The 17,965-nt window shown below is 37.2% G+C and overlaps 1 long non-coding RNA gene across 1 annotated transcript in view; it reads right to left on the bottom strand.

Moving 5' to 3' along the window:
- LOC126469569 (uncharacterized) overlaps window positions 1-17,965 on the bottom strand; it is a 307,523-nt gene that overhangs the window by 18,781 nt on the left and 270,777 nt on the right. The gene's annotated exons all lie outside the window — the stretch shown is intronic.

The raw sequence follows: 17,965 nt of genomic DNA, 5'->3' as shown, positions 1-17,965 counted from the left end.
TAAGGAAAACCTACATTGTGATGGAGAGGCAAAAATAGAAACCACTTGTTGCATGTGTGAATCTAATACCCCATGTGCATGCTCTCCTTTAGTCCTGTATGAAATTTGACAGACTGCCCAAGGATCTCTGAGTATTTACAAACATACTGGCCCTTATCAATCATGGGCCAGAGAACTAAGAACCACAGCTATGCTGGAGAGAGGACAGAGCTATTGCCACAGCTAATGTAACAGCTGGTATTCCATGCAATCAGGAAGTCATCCGGCCATTGCCATGAAAGATAAGCACAACATGGGAAAGATGCAGTATAACAACAAACCCCATCAAAGCCAAACTGTGTGACACAATGGCATAGTACACACCATCATGGAGGTTGTGCAGACAGCAGGTGAATAACAAACTAGGATTACCTCAATTCAGGAAAATTTGTTATCCACAGAATGAGCTACCATTGGTAACACTGTGTTGATAATAATGGTTACAACTAAAAATAGTGAGCAAACTTAAAGGAGAGGAAGAGTGGGCCAGTGTCTGATTAAGTGAGATAATATGGAGGTAGCACATGTTAATTCTTTCACAAGATGAAATCGTTAGTTGTAAGGAATAAAATGATTTTGTCAACATTTTATAAAATTTTAATATACAAGACAGGCACAGAGTCTAAATATTTTAACATTCTCAAAAGAGACAATGACAGAAAAAAAACATGGTAAGGCTCTACACATCAAGTGGCACAGTTGGTCTAAAAAATGTGCCTGGGTGAACAGCTAAGCATTTGGTGAATGACCTTCTAGCAATGGTGAAAGTGCAATGAAGCAGTCTGGTAGTGGCAGGGACTCACAGTGGCAGTGACATAGATGTAAAGTATGCTGCAGTAAGGTATTGAGGGGTTAATGCAAGCAAACACACTTCACCTACAATAATTACTGTTCTGCTAGAAGCCTTAACAGCAGCATTATTTGTGAATTTCCTGTTGCATACATTTCAGAGGAAACACTGCTTTGACCTTCATTCTGTTGTATTATACTGCATTTATTGTATTGTATAAAATCTGAGTTTGCCATGGACAGTTACAGAATACAGAAATGAAGATAAGTACAGTCATATACACGGTGCTTATAATTAAACTTTCCCTAGTTGAGAGATCCCCCACGAAAAACTAGTGAGCATACAACAATTAAACTTAGTGGGAACATTTTTAAGGATTTGTGGAAGATGAATAATTTGTAAACCATTGAAAGAAAGACATTTAATTTCCACATTAGAGAGGAACATCTGTTAATTACATACCATTTTTATGTTCCAGGTTACAAACGTTTCTCAATACTGCGACTTTTTGCTACCAATACAGCCTGGAACTGTATTAGGGATACCAATTCATAATTTTTCATATTACTTTTCAAACGGTGGACCATGAAATGTTCAGCTGTTGTGACACAGCCTGTGAACTGATTGAAGATTGCACATTGCATCCACAATTCTCAGCCACATAACAGTAACTTGTTCTGGACCACAATTGTCCATCAGCCTCTCCCAGGAGCAATTTCCAAAACACCAGTTAATACGAACTTCCTAATAACATTCTTCAAGAAAGAGGACCTGACCATATTCCTTTAATGAGTCAATATTCATGAAGAATATGCTGCTTATTTTGATAAAACAGCTTTATGAATGAAGCCTTGCTCACCTAGTCCAAGCTCATGTTGACTGACTGCCACTGAAGTGCAAACTGATGGTTGTGTTTCAGTCCTGCTTCACCATACCAGTATCAACACCTAACAACAAGTCATTACACTAGCACTACAAACAATGCAAATCTTGCAGCACAGAGCCTGAACATCATACTTATAAAACTGGATACCTCTACACTAAATAGTTTTCCTTCTACACTGGCTTGTCATCCTCAGCCCACAGGCATCACTGAATGCAGATATGAAAGAGCATGTGGTCAGCACCCTGCTCTCCTGGCCACTGTCAGTTTTCATGACCAAAAATGCTGCTTCTCAACAAAGTATCTCCTCAATTGACCTCAAAAGGGCTGAGTGCACCCCACTTGCCAACAGATAGTCACCAGTTCAAGTGTTAACCAACGCTAACAGCATTTCACTTCAGTGATATGACTGGAACTGATGTTCCCACTGCAGCACGGCCACTGATAGATAATTATACACGAAAATAATTAATTAAATGATTAATAAATTCTTGTAATTTATCCTAAATTTCATTATGGCATTCAGACATAGATAGAAGTGGATTCACATTGCATAAGGAGAATGGTGTACATGTATTTTTCTACATTTCTATCAAGCAATATTTTCTATCAGGCAAAATCTCATTCTTTTAATTGATCCATCTGTGGTTTCTTGGTAAATACTGTATATCATACTAAGTAAATGAAAGACTCTTTTAGTCTTGCTTCAAAAACTTCATTCTTACTGTATGACATAGGTTTCAGGAAAATAGGTTTATAACCTGAAACCTAGGTCATACAGTAATACTGAAGTTTGTGAAACAAGGTTAAAAAAGTGTTTCACTTGGTTAATACAAAATCACATTAGTTCTTGTTGTAATCAAAAACAGTGAAAGTATTCCTAGCTAAACTGTAAAACATTGTATGGTTTTCAGAGTAACAGTTTGTTGTTATGCCTATCTATAAGTAGTCAAACTTCACTCAAAATTGTCAGTTTGCAGTTAGATAGCTCACAAGTAAGAACTCAAGAACTTTAACAATTAATAGCTTTTGAATGATTTCTGGAACCTAAATTAATTAACATTTCACTCAACCTGTACTGTGATAAGCAAGAGTGAAGAATGTTACTTACATCAAAACTAGTCACAATTGCACATGGTGTTTCCCATTATAGACTTGCTTAAAAGAACCATCAAAGCGTAACCTTTTTCTAGTGAATTACTACAGAAGAATGCTAAGTGCAAGTTTTGGCATGTGTAAATGTGAAATGTTCTTTGTGCTGCAATATAACTTCACTAACATAATTGTAGAGCAGATGTGGTTCAATAAGCTAGCAAATTTCTGTAATTGAGAAATTAGTCACTGTTTCTAATACCAAACTTAGTGAAGAACAAATGAGTGTGTTAGTTCAATGTAAACAAGGGTGTTGTGTACATCTTTGAGTAAGTACCATCTTGCACTCATTTATACTTTTCAGCTTTGTGCCGATCAAAAGGGGTGCTACTGAGGAGAGACTATGAGAACCAGGTTAATATTGGTAGAGCTACAGAAGATGGTACACCTTCCATACCAGTTCCTCCAAGAAACATGTACTGAAGTCAATAAACATCTTAACTACTTATTTCACCTCAGATAACTATTTACATAACTAAAATTACGAAAGTGAACATAATTACTGTATACCTGTTCACCTGTAATTAACTTGAAAACACCAATACATCAGAAAAAGTAACTCAATATGTGTTTATATTTAGACATTAATGAGGATAAACTTTCTCTCCTTCTGATTGCTTCTCGGTACATTCAGTTGGTGTCCTGCCTGGCATTGTGTCATTAAAGGTGGATGCAGATACTGTTTCAGCCATAGCTGACACAGACACTCCCATTATCCTCTGTTCTGAAAACCTAGAACCATGAATAAGCATGAGACAATCTGGGCCACAGTGTGTGTAGGAGATTGTTTTCTTACCCTTTATGTTGCTTATTCATTTATATTCTACACCAGTTAAAAATATAAAGATACTTGGATACCTGTTTCTACATATGTAAAATATAAAAAATGGTATTTTGTGTAGGAGGGATAATACAAGTTCAGGTTAATGGCAACTCTTAGCCTCATCTTTCATAAACAACAGAAATTTTACAAAAATCATCAAAGTATGTCAGTGCTTCTCTCATGCAATGACAAACACTTACATATTTCAAAACACAATTGGCAGTACTAACATTATTATGGAGAGGATAGTAAAACAAGCGAGAGCTCATTGGAGGTAAGAGTTGAGGTGGCAGTGATGACCATGTGCTGCTTAGATAGAGGCTAGTCTAGGTCCTGCAACCAAACTGCACAACCCTTTCTTCGTGTTGCGATTTTTTTTCTGTCAGTGTATTTTAATCACGGTATCATAATATTAAACCAAGTTTAAGAACTGCTTATGGCTTAAGAAAAGTAGTTTTTACTTCTTTAGAAGATGTTACAACTCAATCCATTTGGACAATCAATAAAAACTTAGTGTTCCCAGTTGTTTTCAAAGATTGTTTATACTGTTCCCAGTTGTTTTCAAAGATTGTTTATACACTGCAATGTGCAACAGAAGCCAGATGTATCTGTAAATACAGAAGTTGCATGTCAGTACACACATTCCATTGGAAATTAAGAGCTAATTTTGTAGACCTTCAGTCAACTTGCAGTTTCTGTTATAGGCCTTCATCATTGCAGTAAGGCATCTGTGCAGGCCTGTGGCCTGTTATAGTAAGGAACAGACATAAATACATGTTAACTAACAAGGGAACGTTCTCAAGTGCCACTAAATGATCTTGATGAAACTTGGCAGGTATGCTGAGGGTGAAAAATGATGCAATTCTTCACGGTTTCACTTTTAACAAGTTAAACACACCCCACAAGGGAATTCGGTAATTAGGTTTTGAGGTACTTTCATCAAACTGATGATATGTAAAAAATGTTTCTCACATGAAAGGTAATATGTAGTTAACCTTCTTGAGAAGTTTATAATTAAATTTTACAAAAATTTGAAGTTTTTCAGAATACCCCACCATCATTAATTAATTTTCAAAAGTGGAAACTTTTGTTAACACATAAATCAAAGACGTTTTGAAGCTACAAACATCCATGTGTAATAATGCTGGTTTTTAGCATACAGTTTTTGGAAAGTAAGTAATACACAATGTGCTGTCAGAGCATTTTCAGCAAATATAATTGAAACATGTAAACATTCATTATTAGTCTAGTTACTTATTTCACTTACATTTCATGCAGCACAACAAATAATATGTCAGGATAACCAAAACATTGATGCTCTAACTGAAACTAAATTTCCTTTGATTCATATTCAAGAAAATCTTACAGGGAGCTCTCATAGTACATCCCTAAATGCAAAACTAGCCAAAATTAGCTATGTAGTAAGATTGTTTTGCAATAACACCAGTGCAGAATTAGTTTGGGCTATATACTTTGCTCATGTACACTCATCAGTGAACTGCAGTATCATTTTCTGGAGAATGTGAATCAAACCAAGACAGTTTTCAGGAAACAGAAGCCAATTATAGGAATAATTAAACAAGCAAGCAGCAGAAAATCATGCAAAACTAACTTAGAAGATCTAAAAATTTTACACATTTCCTGCATTTATATATTTAAAGTAGTATTGCAAGTTAAAAAAGTTTAATGAGAAAAGAAAACACTTTTATGCAAAACATAATTGACCATGATTACAGTAACAGATAGCACAGTAATATACATATTAACCATGTTGTTGTTGTGATCTTCAGTCCTGAGACTGGTTTGATGCAGCTCTCCATGCTACTCTATCCTGTGCAAGCTTTTTCATCTCCCAGTACCTACTGCAACCTACATCCTTCTGAATCTGCTTTGTGTATTCATCTCTTGGTCTCCCTCTACGATTTTTACCCTCCACGCTGCCCTCCAATACTAAATTGGTGATCCCTTGATGCCTCAGAACATGTCCTACCAGCCGATCCCTTCTTCTGGTCAAGTTGTGCCACAAACTTCTCTTCTCCCCAATCCTATTCAATACTTCCTCATTAGTTATGTGATCTACCCATCTAATCTTCAGCATTCTTCTGTAGCACCACATTTCGAAAGCTTCTATTCTCTTCTTGTCCAAACTATTTATCGTCCATGTTTCACTTCCATACATGGCTACACTCCATACGAATACTTTCAGAAATGACTTCCTGACACTTAAATCAATACTGGATGTTAACAAATTTCTCTTCATATTAACCATTGCAACACATTTTTTTTCCAAAAAAAGGCTTATACCATGCAAGAGAAAAAACTAAGTCACAAATATCCAAGACAAATAAACCTCATCTTGAAGAAAAAATTTAAGTCTGTGACAGCTTACCTACTGCAAAACTGCTTTTATTCAATCTTGTGCTATTCTATGCACAAAACCATGTAATTCATGCTTTTAACTGTAGAAATAAGTTGTAAATGTACAATATGTAGTCTGATTTGTTACTATTCGCTTTAGGGATCCAATATGTTATAAAAATTAATAAGATATGTTTGACATTTGCAAAACAACATCTACAAAAGTTATTTTTGTCAATTACCTGAACTGGAGATTCTGGCAGGGTTAGTGAAGTTAATCAGGGAATGTTACAGAATTAGTGATGACAAGATTGTTTGTTAGATCGAGGAAGGAGAAGAAATGGGGACATTACACAAATTATATGGAAGATAATGATGATTCCATATTTATATAAAAATTCCGTACCAATACTTTTCGATCTCATGCTTGAGAAGCTGGAGCATGTAATTGAAATGTGATACAATTTTCCTAAAATAAAACTTTTTTCCTGTAACAAGCGTTATAGACATTAGATATTGGTACTTCGAGAAATACATTCTGTTGTGTTATTTATGTAAATGAGGTAGATAGAAAGGCCATTTATGCCAATACAGTCTGGCTTATAGATTCTTTCGCAGAAAGTAAAGGACAGTGTGTAAAGCCTTAGCTACATTAGAGAGGAAAAAATGCTGGGACCTAAGGACTGAAGAAATATATATGTCATAGTTGTCTCTTGCCTTTACTGGTTTTATGTTTCCTATATTTATTTTTCTGTTACACAAAGAGAAAGTTATTAGCTATAAAGCAATAAAGAGTGCAAATTTTCTGAAGAGTTCTTATTCTCCCGGTCGTATATAATACCAACCAGTATTAATTGTTGTTTTTTTTATTTATTTATTTATTTTTTTAAAGGGATTTATGATGTCAAACTGGCTGACTGGGAATAGGATAGGCACCACAGGATATTTTAATTCCCACTGTCCCTGAATATAAGTCTGACAGCTTCCATTACAAAATATTGACTTTTTAATCCCACAGACTGAAATACAGTGATGTGTGATAGAAGAGTGATGTGTGAATATGCCTGGCACCTCACTTTGTCACACTTAAGACCAAACAACTTGTTTTACATTTTCTGGAACATGTATGTTTTACATATCAGACTCTTGAGAGAGATGTGCACTACAAAATGAACATAATTTTCAAAAACCATTTTTTTTTAATTTTTTACTTCCTAAGTCAAATGCTCAAAGACATTTTTGCCCCGGCTCAGACTATCCTAGATTTGGGGCTGACTCCATTAATCCTACCTGGTAAGCATCCCAGACTGCTCAGCAGTACTCCAAAAGATGAAAGACAAGTGTAGAGTACGCAATTTCTTTAACAGTCTGTTACACTTTCGATGTGTTCTGCTAATAAAATGTAGTATTAGGTTTGCCTTCCCCACAACATTTTCTATGTGTTCTTTCCAATTAAAGTTGTTCGTAATTTTAATTCCTAGGTATTTAGTTGAGTTTCCAGCCATTAGATTTGACTGATTTATCGTGTTAACAAAGTTTAATGGATTCCTTTTAGCACTCATATTTGGATGACCTCATACTTTTCATTATTTAGCGTTAGTTGCCAATTTTGGCAATATACAGATATATTTTCTAAATAGTTTTGTAATTTGTTTTGATCTTCTGGCAATTTTACTAGATCATAAACGACAGCACGATCTGCAAACAACCTAAGATGGCTGAGCGGATTGTCTCCTAAATCATGTATATACATAAGGAACAGCAGAGGGTCTGTAACACTACCTTGGGGAACGCCAGAAACAACTTCTCTTTCACTTGACGACTTTCCATCCATTACTATGAACTGTGACCTCCCTGGCAGTAAATCACGGATCCCGTCATGTAACTGAGACAATATTCCATAAGCACGCAGTTTCAGTACAAGTCACTTGTGTGGTACAGTGTCAAAAGCCTTCTGGAAATATAGAAATACTGAATAAATTTGAAATCCCTTGTCAATAACATTCAAAAATTTGCATGTGTAAAGAGGTGGTTGTGTTTCAGAAGAACAATGTTTTCTAAATCTTTGCAGCATATCGACGTTAATGATATGGGCCTATAATTTAGTGGATTACTCCTACTAACTTTCTTGAGTATTGATATGACCTGTGCAACTATCCAGCATGTGTATTGCACATAAATAGGAAAAGAAATCCACCACTGTATAACTACACCACTGATTACAAACTATGTGAAACAGTATCTGCCATAAAGTATATACGAGTAGCTATCTTTATTTTGTTTTATTTAAACGTCAAGTTCCATAGGACCAAATTGAGGATCAAATCTCCAAGGTCATGGAACATGTCACAACATGAAATTACAACTTAAAGGTAATAAAAGATAAAAATAAAATGTTTATGAAGAAAAAAAACGGTCAAGCAATAAGTATCAGGAAACTCAGTCAAAAATATAACATAAAAATCAGCTTAATATTTCAGGGAACTCCTGAAGAGAATAGGAGTGACCCATGAGGAAATTCTGCTGTTTCAATTTGAAAGCGAGAAAATTACTACTAAGAGTTTTGAATTATTGTGGTAGCTTATTGAAAATGGACGTAACAGTATATTGCACTCCTTTCTGCACAAGTGTTAAGGAAGTCCGATCCAAATGCAGGTCGGATTTCTGCTGAGTGTTCACTGACAGAAAGTTGATTGTTCTTGGAAATAAGCTGATATTGTTAACAAGAAACAACAGTAAAGAATACATATACTGAGAGGCCAATGTCAAAATTCCCAGATTAATGAACATGGGCCGACAAGAGTTCTGCAAACTTACACCACTTACTGCACAAGCCGCCCATTCCTGAGCCAAAAATATCCTTTTAGAATGGGAAGAGTTTCCCCAAAATATAATACCATGCAACACAATTGAATGAAAATAAGCAAAGAAGACTAATTTTCATGTTGATACCGTTGAATAGTAAAAATGGCAGCATTAAGTCTTTGAACAAGATCCTGAATGTGGCCTTTCTACAACAGTGTACTATCTACATGAACACCAAGAAATTTGAACTGTACAGTTTCACTAATCATATGCCTATTCTGTGAAATTAAAACATTGAGTTTTGTTGAATTAAACTGTAAAAAACTGGGTCTTTCTGCGATTCAGTGTTAGTTTATTTTCTACAAGCCATGAATTTATGTCATCAACTGCACTGTTTGAAACAGAGCCAATGTTGCACGAAACATCCTTTACTATCAAGTTAGTGTCATCAGCGAACAGAAATATTTAGGAGTTACCCACAATACCAGAGGGCATAACATTTATACAAATAAGGAACAGGAGTGGCCCAAACACTGATCCCTTGGCACCTTCACTTGACTGTACCCCACTCAAGACCCCACATCATAGTCATTCTCAACACTGCGAACAATGACTTTCTGCTGTCTGTTCAATTATCCTCACATAAAAAGCCTTTTCAATAACTTTAGCAAACACTGATGGCATAAAAATAGATCTAAAATTCTCTGTATTATCCCTTTCTCCCATTTTATAAAATGGCTTTGCTACTGAGTACTTAAACCGTTTAGGAAACTGACCTTTCCTTAAGGAAAAATTACAAATATGACTAATTACAGTGCTAACATGTGCAGCACAGTACTTTGATATTCTGCTACCCACTCCATCATATCCATGAGAGTCCTTAGCCTTCTGTGATTCAATTACTGATGCAATCTCCCTCATGTCAGTTTCACAGAGGAGTATTTCAGGCATCAGTCTCGGAAATGCATTTTCCAAGAGAGCTGTATGATCCCCTGTAGAAACTAAATTTTTATTTAATTCACCAGAAATGCTCATAAAAGTATTGTTAAATATTGTAAATATATCTGGTTTATCAGTAACAGAAATATTTTTACTACGAACTGACTTTATGTCATTGACCTTGTGCTGCTGACCAGATTCACAAGTGACCGTATGGTTTTAACATTATTCTGTGAATTAACTATTTCATTTGCTCACCACATACTCTTTGCCCTCCTAATAACATTTTCAAGCATCTTACAATACTGTGTGTAATGGGCAACTGTAACTTGATTGTGACTACTTCTAACATTTTCATATAATTCCCTCTTTGTTCTGCACAATATCCTTATCCCACTGGTCAGCCACCCAGGCTGCCTCTTACCCCATTTGGAATGTTATAATTGAAAGTAACTCACATAGAGCATGAGAAATGGGTTAAGGACAGCAGTATATTTGTTATCTATGTTATCAGCTGTATAAACACCGTGCCACTCTTCTTCTTTGATGAGTTTCAGAAAACTCTCTATTGCCATTGTATTAACTTTCCTACATAGTTTGTAATTATATGTGACATTTGTTTGAGAATAAAAGCCTCTTAATGTTAAAAATTGTGCATCATGGTCTGAAAGACCATAACTCTTTTACTAACACAGTGCCTATCTAGTAACGAAGAATGAATATAAAGATTGTCTATGGCTGTGTTACTGTTCCTCTGCACACTGACAGGAAAAAACACCGTCCACATAAGACCATATAAATTTAGGAGATCTACCAGCATCCTTTTTCTGGAACAATCATATTTGAAATGAATATTGAAGTTGCCACATATAACTAATTTCTATCACTTCCTAAAGTGAATCAAGAACCGTCTCTAACTTGAGCATAATTGCTCTAAAATCAGAGTTAGGGGACCTATAATCAACAAAAATTAGAAGTTTAGTTTCATTAAATTCAACTGCCTATGCTCAACATTCAAATATCTGTTCAGTGCAGTGCTGTGGTATGTCTAGGGTCTCAAATGGAATATTAATTTTTACGTACATGGCCACTCCGCCACCCCACAAGGAACTCCTTGATAAACAGCCAGCTAATCTGTACCCTGGTCTGAAGCAACCATAAGTAGAATAACCACATAAAACAAATTGTAAGAAAAACAGATGCCAGACTCAATTCGTAGGCAGAATCTTAAGAAATGTAACTCATCCACAAAGTAAGGGCCTCGTAAGGCACATATTCCACCGATTCTTGAGTATCGTTCAGTATGGGATCATTACCAGGTAGACAGATAGAAGAGATCAACAAGACCATTGAAGGGGGGCATATTTTGTCATGGAATCATTTATTTGGTGCATGAGTGTTACAGAAACGCTCAGCAGACTCCATTGGCAAGCATTAAAAGTGAGATTTACTGTTGAAATTTTGAGAGAATACTTTCCGGGAAAAGTTGGATGACATATTACTTCCTCCCATATAAATCTCATGAAATGACACTGATGAGAAATTTCAAGAAATATTATCTAATACAGAGGCTTATTGACAATCATTCTTCCGATGCACCATTAGGGAGTGGAACAGGGAAGGGGGGATCAGTTATTGGTGTGAGAAGTACCCTCTGCCACACACCATTAGGTGGCTTGAGGAGCATAATGTAGATGCAGATGTATATTTTCCCTTATGAACACTGATACTGCAATCCTAAAGGAACAAAAAGACAGGCAAAGTCTGATTAATTATCTGTAAGCCCAGTACATAGTACAATATTTTTCAGGTGACCTAACTTGTTCTGTGTCATTGCTGCCTATTAAAGGACAAACTGAAATGTTGTCCCAGACTAATTCATGTTTATAGGTATTCTGAATATAGAGGAACATGAGTGATTATGTATGTAGCAGCTGACTCCCAATTCCTGTGATACTACATCCCAATCGCCATTGATTAAACGTGCCAAGAAACGAATGAGAGAAGGGTAAGTTGTTTTTCAAATTTTCAGGCAATAAACAGAGGACTTGTAATCATTTTAAGTTACCTGTGTGACTCCTAAAAAAAGTAGAGAGTTATAGGCACACCCTTTTACGTTTACTTTTATGATTTTATAAAGTGTTTCTGTGAACTTAACAACTTGGTAGAGTAATTATGGAAGAGTTATTAACTTCCCATGCAACATTTATCAGTTTAATAGTCATCCATTTCAGAAAATCTTTCATTCTAACCTATCTACAGGGAAGAAAGGATAGCTGAGGTACATTAACTGCTAGTGATTTATCACTGTTTACTAATATAAAATACAGATGTATTCTATTTAATGTCGAGTGTTCATTTTTTCTAAATTTCAACATAGGCAGTACATATTATTTTCCATAATTCCTGAACATGTTTAGGAATAATTTTGTATGGTAGCTTCAGTTACAGATGACAAAGTAGATTATTATTTTCCTAAGCCTTACGGAGGATCTCAAATCTCCAGTATTGAAAGAAGGCAGTTTAGGTTGCACAGGTTTCCTAGTGTGATCAGATTTATTTAATCTCCTTCACAGTAGATATATTCATTCTCTGGTCAGGCATTATAACGTATTTGTACAACACGTATGCCAAGAATAGAATTTAAGTGGCTGCCAACCATCGACTGTACTACTGGCCCTAGTATTGTGGCATCCTGGCAAAAATTTTGTGTCAAAATCTCATTTTCTTGGTTACACTGAGGAGGAAATAGGTAAACTTTCTTAGCTGTTATTCCTGTTAGTCGTTTTTTCCACTCTGGCAGCTTGAATCTCTGGATTTCACTAATAGTTATAACAACGCCCATCACTGGCACACTCAGTCAACCACATAAACAAACAGCGATTGCATTCACCCATTCGGGTTTATTCACCTCAGCTCATATAGCCCCATGATCTTTTGTCTACAGAAATTTTTTACTTCTTGATGTGACAGAGATTCTCCTGGCAGAGGCATCACATACGCTACGCACGCATTAAAAAATAAACTTATGATTAGTTCAAAAATCAACTTAGAATGTGTTCAAAAACCAAAGGAGTGTATAGAGAAAGTTCAAAGAAGCGCAGCACATTTTGTATCATCGTGAAATAAGGGACAGAGTGTCACTGTCATAAAACACGATTTGGGGTGGACATAATTAAAACAAAGGTATTTTTCATTGCGGTGGTGTCTTATCACGATATTTCAGTCACCAACATTCTGCTCCGAATGCAAAAATATATTGTTGACGTCAGCCTACATAAGAAGAAATGATCATCATAACAAAATTAGTCAAATCAGAGCTCTCACGGAAGGATATAGCTGTTTGCTTTTTTTTCCCCCCCCACGCAGTGTTCAAAATTGGAATAACAGAATTATTGTGAAGGTGGTTCGATTAACACTCTGCCAGGCACCTAAGTGTGATTTTCAGAGTATCCATGTATATGTAATTGCAAATGAATATGTTACATTTATTAGATCATTTATTCACACTGTAAACAGAAATGGCCCTATCACATTTCCCTGGGGTACACTGGAAATTACTTTTACATCTGTTAATTTTGTTCTGTTAAGGGTGACATGCTGAGTTCAGTCCACAAGGAAGGCTTGAATCCAGTCACAAATCTGTTTTGATACTAAATAAGCTCATAATGTCAGATGCCTTCCAGAGGTCAACAAACATGGCATTAATCTGTGTGCCATTGTCTGCAGCACTATGTATCTCATGGAGGAACAGAGTGAGCTGAATTTTGGAAGATCTCTGTTTGACAATCCATGTTGATTTTTATAGAGGAGAGCTTCATTCAACAAAAATGTCATAACTCTTGAGCATAAAACTTGTTGCATAATTATGCAACAGATACATCTGCCCTATGGGCCTTCCTCAAAATATGGATAACCTGTGCTTTTTTCCAGTCTTTAGGTATTGTTCTTTGGTCCAGTGAACTATGATAAACAGCTTCTAGAAGGGATGTATGGTTTTTTGGCATAACATTTGTAGAATCCTATAGCTATCTTATCTGGTCATAATGCCTGTCCACTACTAAGCAGTTGTAGTTATTTTTCTGTTCCATGCTCAGTTATGTCAATATCTGCCATTTCGACATTTGTACAATGATTGAAAGGAGAAACCAAGTTGGTTATCTAAGTATCTGCTCCAAGTAATTTTCAGACAGGACATTCTGAGTGATGTCGCATGAATTCATCTCTAGCACAAATTTTGATCACATGACCCTCTGTATCTGTACCTGGCAAGTTGAAGTTAACCCCTTAACCCCCCCCCCCCCCCCGCCCATTACAACAGCATGATCAGGGTATCCAGCAAGTTCCCACTCAAGTGCTCTACAGCTCCTGACCCATGATGTTTATAAAAGCAAGTGATTGGCGTTTTGGACCTATCTTTGTTGCTTAACTTATCCCAGATTAATTCACATTCAGTGATACCATTGCTAGATATTATTGAGTTCCTTACTGCAATAAACATGCTGCCACCATTGGTGACTAGCCTATCTTAAGAATAAATATTCCAATCTGAATTTAGGAATTCGCTGCTGTTCACTTTCCTGCTTCCAGTAATAACCTTCAATAAGCAATACTAATTCTTGGACAAGGACCTATCCTTTGATGCTCCTGCTGCTTATTAATATTATATCAACCTGATCCATGAGAACAAGCATTTTCTAAGAACATAGTGGCTGTTGTAACTTCAATTTTGGAAGGCAATACATCTCTTATCCAAAGGGGAGATGCGTTTCTCTAACATAAAAAAACCCATATGTATGCCACACACACTCTGGTACCCTAGTAACCATTTCCTGCATTTAGTTCATGACTATCCTGTTAAGGGGAGCCCTACAATTCTGTACTCATAGTGGAGGCTGAGAAATGTGCATCCAATATCATCACAGAGACATCCGAACCTCTGTTTTAGAACTTCCCCTCTGCTCCAAACCAGAGGATTGTGATCAACCATGAGTATGATGCAACAAATAGTCAGCTCAACGTGCATTCTGTGTGATGCACCAAATTAGCTGTACACTGAGAGAAACCAAGGACAGACTCAGCATCCAAGTGGCAGTCATCATTCATGCCAACATGTGCCACTGTTTGCAGCCGGTTGTACCTGAGATCCCACAGCAAACATACTGAGTGCACACTGGCATTCTTTCCTACCTTGCATGCTATTTCTATGAGGAACTCTGTTACACAACTGCCATTGGAGCTCCATATGCTGAACCAACAAGTGGGGCAAATTGTGTAGCCTCAGAAGTGTCACAAACACAGGTATGTTCTCCTGTGAAACTTGCAGAACTAGCACTCCTGGAAGAAAGGATATTGTTGAGATACAGCTTAGCCACACCCTGGAGGATGTTCCCACAGTGATTTTTCACTCTGCAGTGGACTGTGTGCTGGTATGAAACTTCCTGGCAGATTACGAATGTCTGCTGAACTGAAACTCAAACTCAGGACCTTCGTATTTCACAGGCAAGTGCTCTACTGACTGAGAATTCCAAGCATGACTCATGACCCATCATCACATTTTTACTTCCACCAGGACCTCATCCCCTCTATTCCAAACTACTGGCAACATGCACAAACTGGGCTACAGCATGTCTCCACAACATCCTTTGTTCCAGGCCTGCTAGCCCTGCAAGTTTTGCAGTAGTAATTCTGTGAAGTTTGGAAGTTAGGAGATGAGGTAGTGGTGGAAGTAAAGCTGAGATGACAGATCATGAGTCATGATTGGGTAGCTCATTTGGTAGAGCACTTGCTCACAAAAGGCAAAGTTCCCAAGTTTGAGTCTTGGTCTGACAGACAGTTTCAGTCTGCGTTTAAGTTTCATATCAGCACACACTACTGCAGAGTGAAAAATTATTCTAGAAAGTTCCAAAAATTAATGTAAGTTCACTATCTGGTATTGTACATGTATGTAGAGCAACTTGTCCTTCTGCCATTTGTTTCTCAGTATATTCAGTTAATGATCCCCCAGGTATTTCGTCAAAGCAACTGACACATTTCTTCTGCGTTTTGGGAACTTATAAGCATTAACAGTCATCAGACAACCTGTCCATGAGTGCATGCTGTACACTTAATGTCAACATTAGTACTTGAATAGGTAATAAGGCTAACACAAAATAGTAGGCTTCCAAGTGTGGTGCTAATGCAGAATGCTCAACAGAGTGAAGGCAAGGAAGCTATGTCCTTCAAAGCTTAACCTACACACAAGAGATGCATAAATTGGCCATATACTGAGATATGATACTATCATTGAGGCGACAGTATAGCAGAAGAACACAAGAAGTACACTGAGACTTCTTACAACACACACCAGCCGACCACTTTTACCTTAGGTGACTTAGTGGTGGCCCAAATTAATTACTCACAAATAGAGTGAAAGTATTAGTGATAGCATATGGGATTATGATATTTCACATATATCTGTAAGGAACACAATGTTACATAATTCGAGATGATAAGCCACTCATAGCTGTTATAAGCCTCCAGTCTAAGTTCCCACAAAAGTAATTACAATAATCGCAGTAATGGGGCTTATTCCCAAGCGCAGAACTGCTTGACATTCATTATAGGCCCGGCTAATGAAAATTCTCCATCCCATGAAACTTCATGGACCAAGTTTCATAAGTACAAGGCAATGCATTTACAAATAAATAACAATGTGTAATCTATTCTAGTAGCACTTCCTGTTACTTCTCACCACATAGACCCATGTACTCAGGGAACCACGCTACCCTGCAGAGTCGCATCATCAGTTAAGTATGGGTTGCCATATCAGCTACAGAAAAGATTACTGCCAGCTTTTATAACATACTTCCCACTACAACATAGGGTCAACACAACTAGTTTCATAATGTTGCTGGTTATGCGGATGGCAACTGTAGTTTTATCGTCTTGCCTACATCCCAGCCATTGCTACTCCAGTTACTGGAAACGTCACTTTGGGGAATTATACACATGACAGCATCACATCATGTTTGTTGGACAGGCATTGACACTGAGACTCAAAAAATGGTGCAAGCCTACAGTGCATGTCCTCAGACTCTGGTTGTGTTGTGCAGCATATTTCCCCCTGACTCAGATGTGACCACTCTTCGGAGTAGGTTCACACTCATTCAAGGGAACTATATGGTTACTGGTCGTGGAAGCCATCTCAAATTTCCTATATGTGATTCAGATGACTATCATCACCAGTAGTTTTACAATCTTGGGTGTGGGAAAAGTATTTTCCATGAAGAGAACACACCATATGATGGTTTCTGATGACTACCCACAATTACCTTCCTCACACTATTGGAGCTCCTGTAAATGCAGCAACAGTTATAGTCAGCATCTTATTACCATTTTGTTCCATGCAGTATTTAATTCCAAAATGTGACAAATTGTCCAAAGAAAAATTATGGTATCAACAGTGACTCAGGAAGACCTAACAGTCTTCTTTGCAACATAGTATCCCATCTCCATTAATTGTGACAGGCCTGTAGATCAGTTGCACATGCTTAGGTTTTTATTTTGTTCAAAGTGCCATATCCAACCCAGCATGCCCATAGCCCACTGTCACAAAAATATGAGGACATGAGCTCACATATCTCTATGTGGATGTGAAATCAGGGTGTTATCATTGGCTATTGATGGTACCAAAGTGTCTGAAGGCAGAGTCAGCTTATCCTCCATCATAATCAACAGTTATAATGACACAAATGGGTGACTGACAGACTGGCCAGCACTGGCCAATAAGTAGAGGCCTTGTTCACCACCTCTGACTCCATGATCAGATCAGTATAAGGATAGCGTTGCATAGCTATATCAATGTCTCACCAGAGCTAGAGATACTCTCTCACCACAAGGCAGATCACTGCTGACCATGGAAGTGTAAGCCATACCAATAGTTACTGTCACTGTGACATCATGAGACTGTTAAAAGTTGCCGTCATAGACTGCATACTTCACATGATGTTCAATACTCATTACACTGCTTACTCAAGCTGCCTGCCTGACTACTCTATGGATGATGGCCCTGAGCTACCTGGGCTGCATTTCTGGATGTTATTTGGATTGACTGTGACTATGCTACTGACGTCTTGCTCTGCACTGGTTTAAAGAGTCCTACTATGGACTGGTAACTGAACAAATGTGTTATCAT

The sequence above is a fragment of the Schistocerca serialis genome, chromosome 3, assembly GCF_023864345.2.
Source record: "Schistocerca serialis cubense isolate TAMUIC-IGC-003099 chromosome 3, iqSchSeri2.2, whole genome shotgun sequence".
Classification (NCBI taxonomy): Eukaryota; Metazoa; Arthropoda; class Insecta; order Orthoptera; family Acrididae; genus Schistocerca; species Schistocerca serialis.
This window is presented reverse-complemented; position numbering and strand designations above follow the sequence as displayed.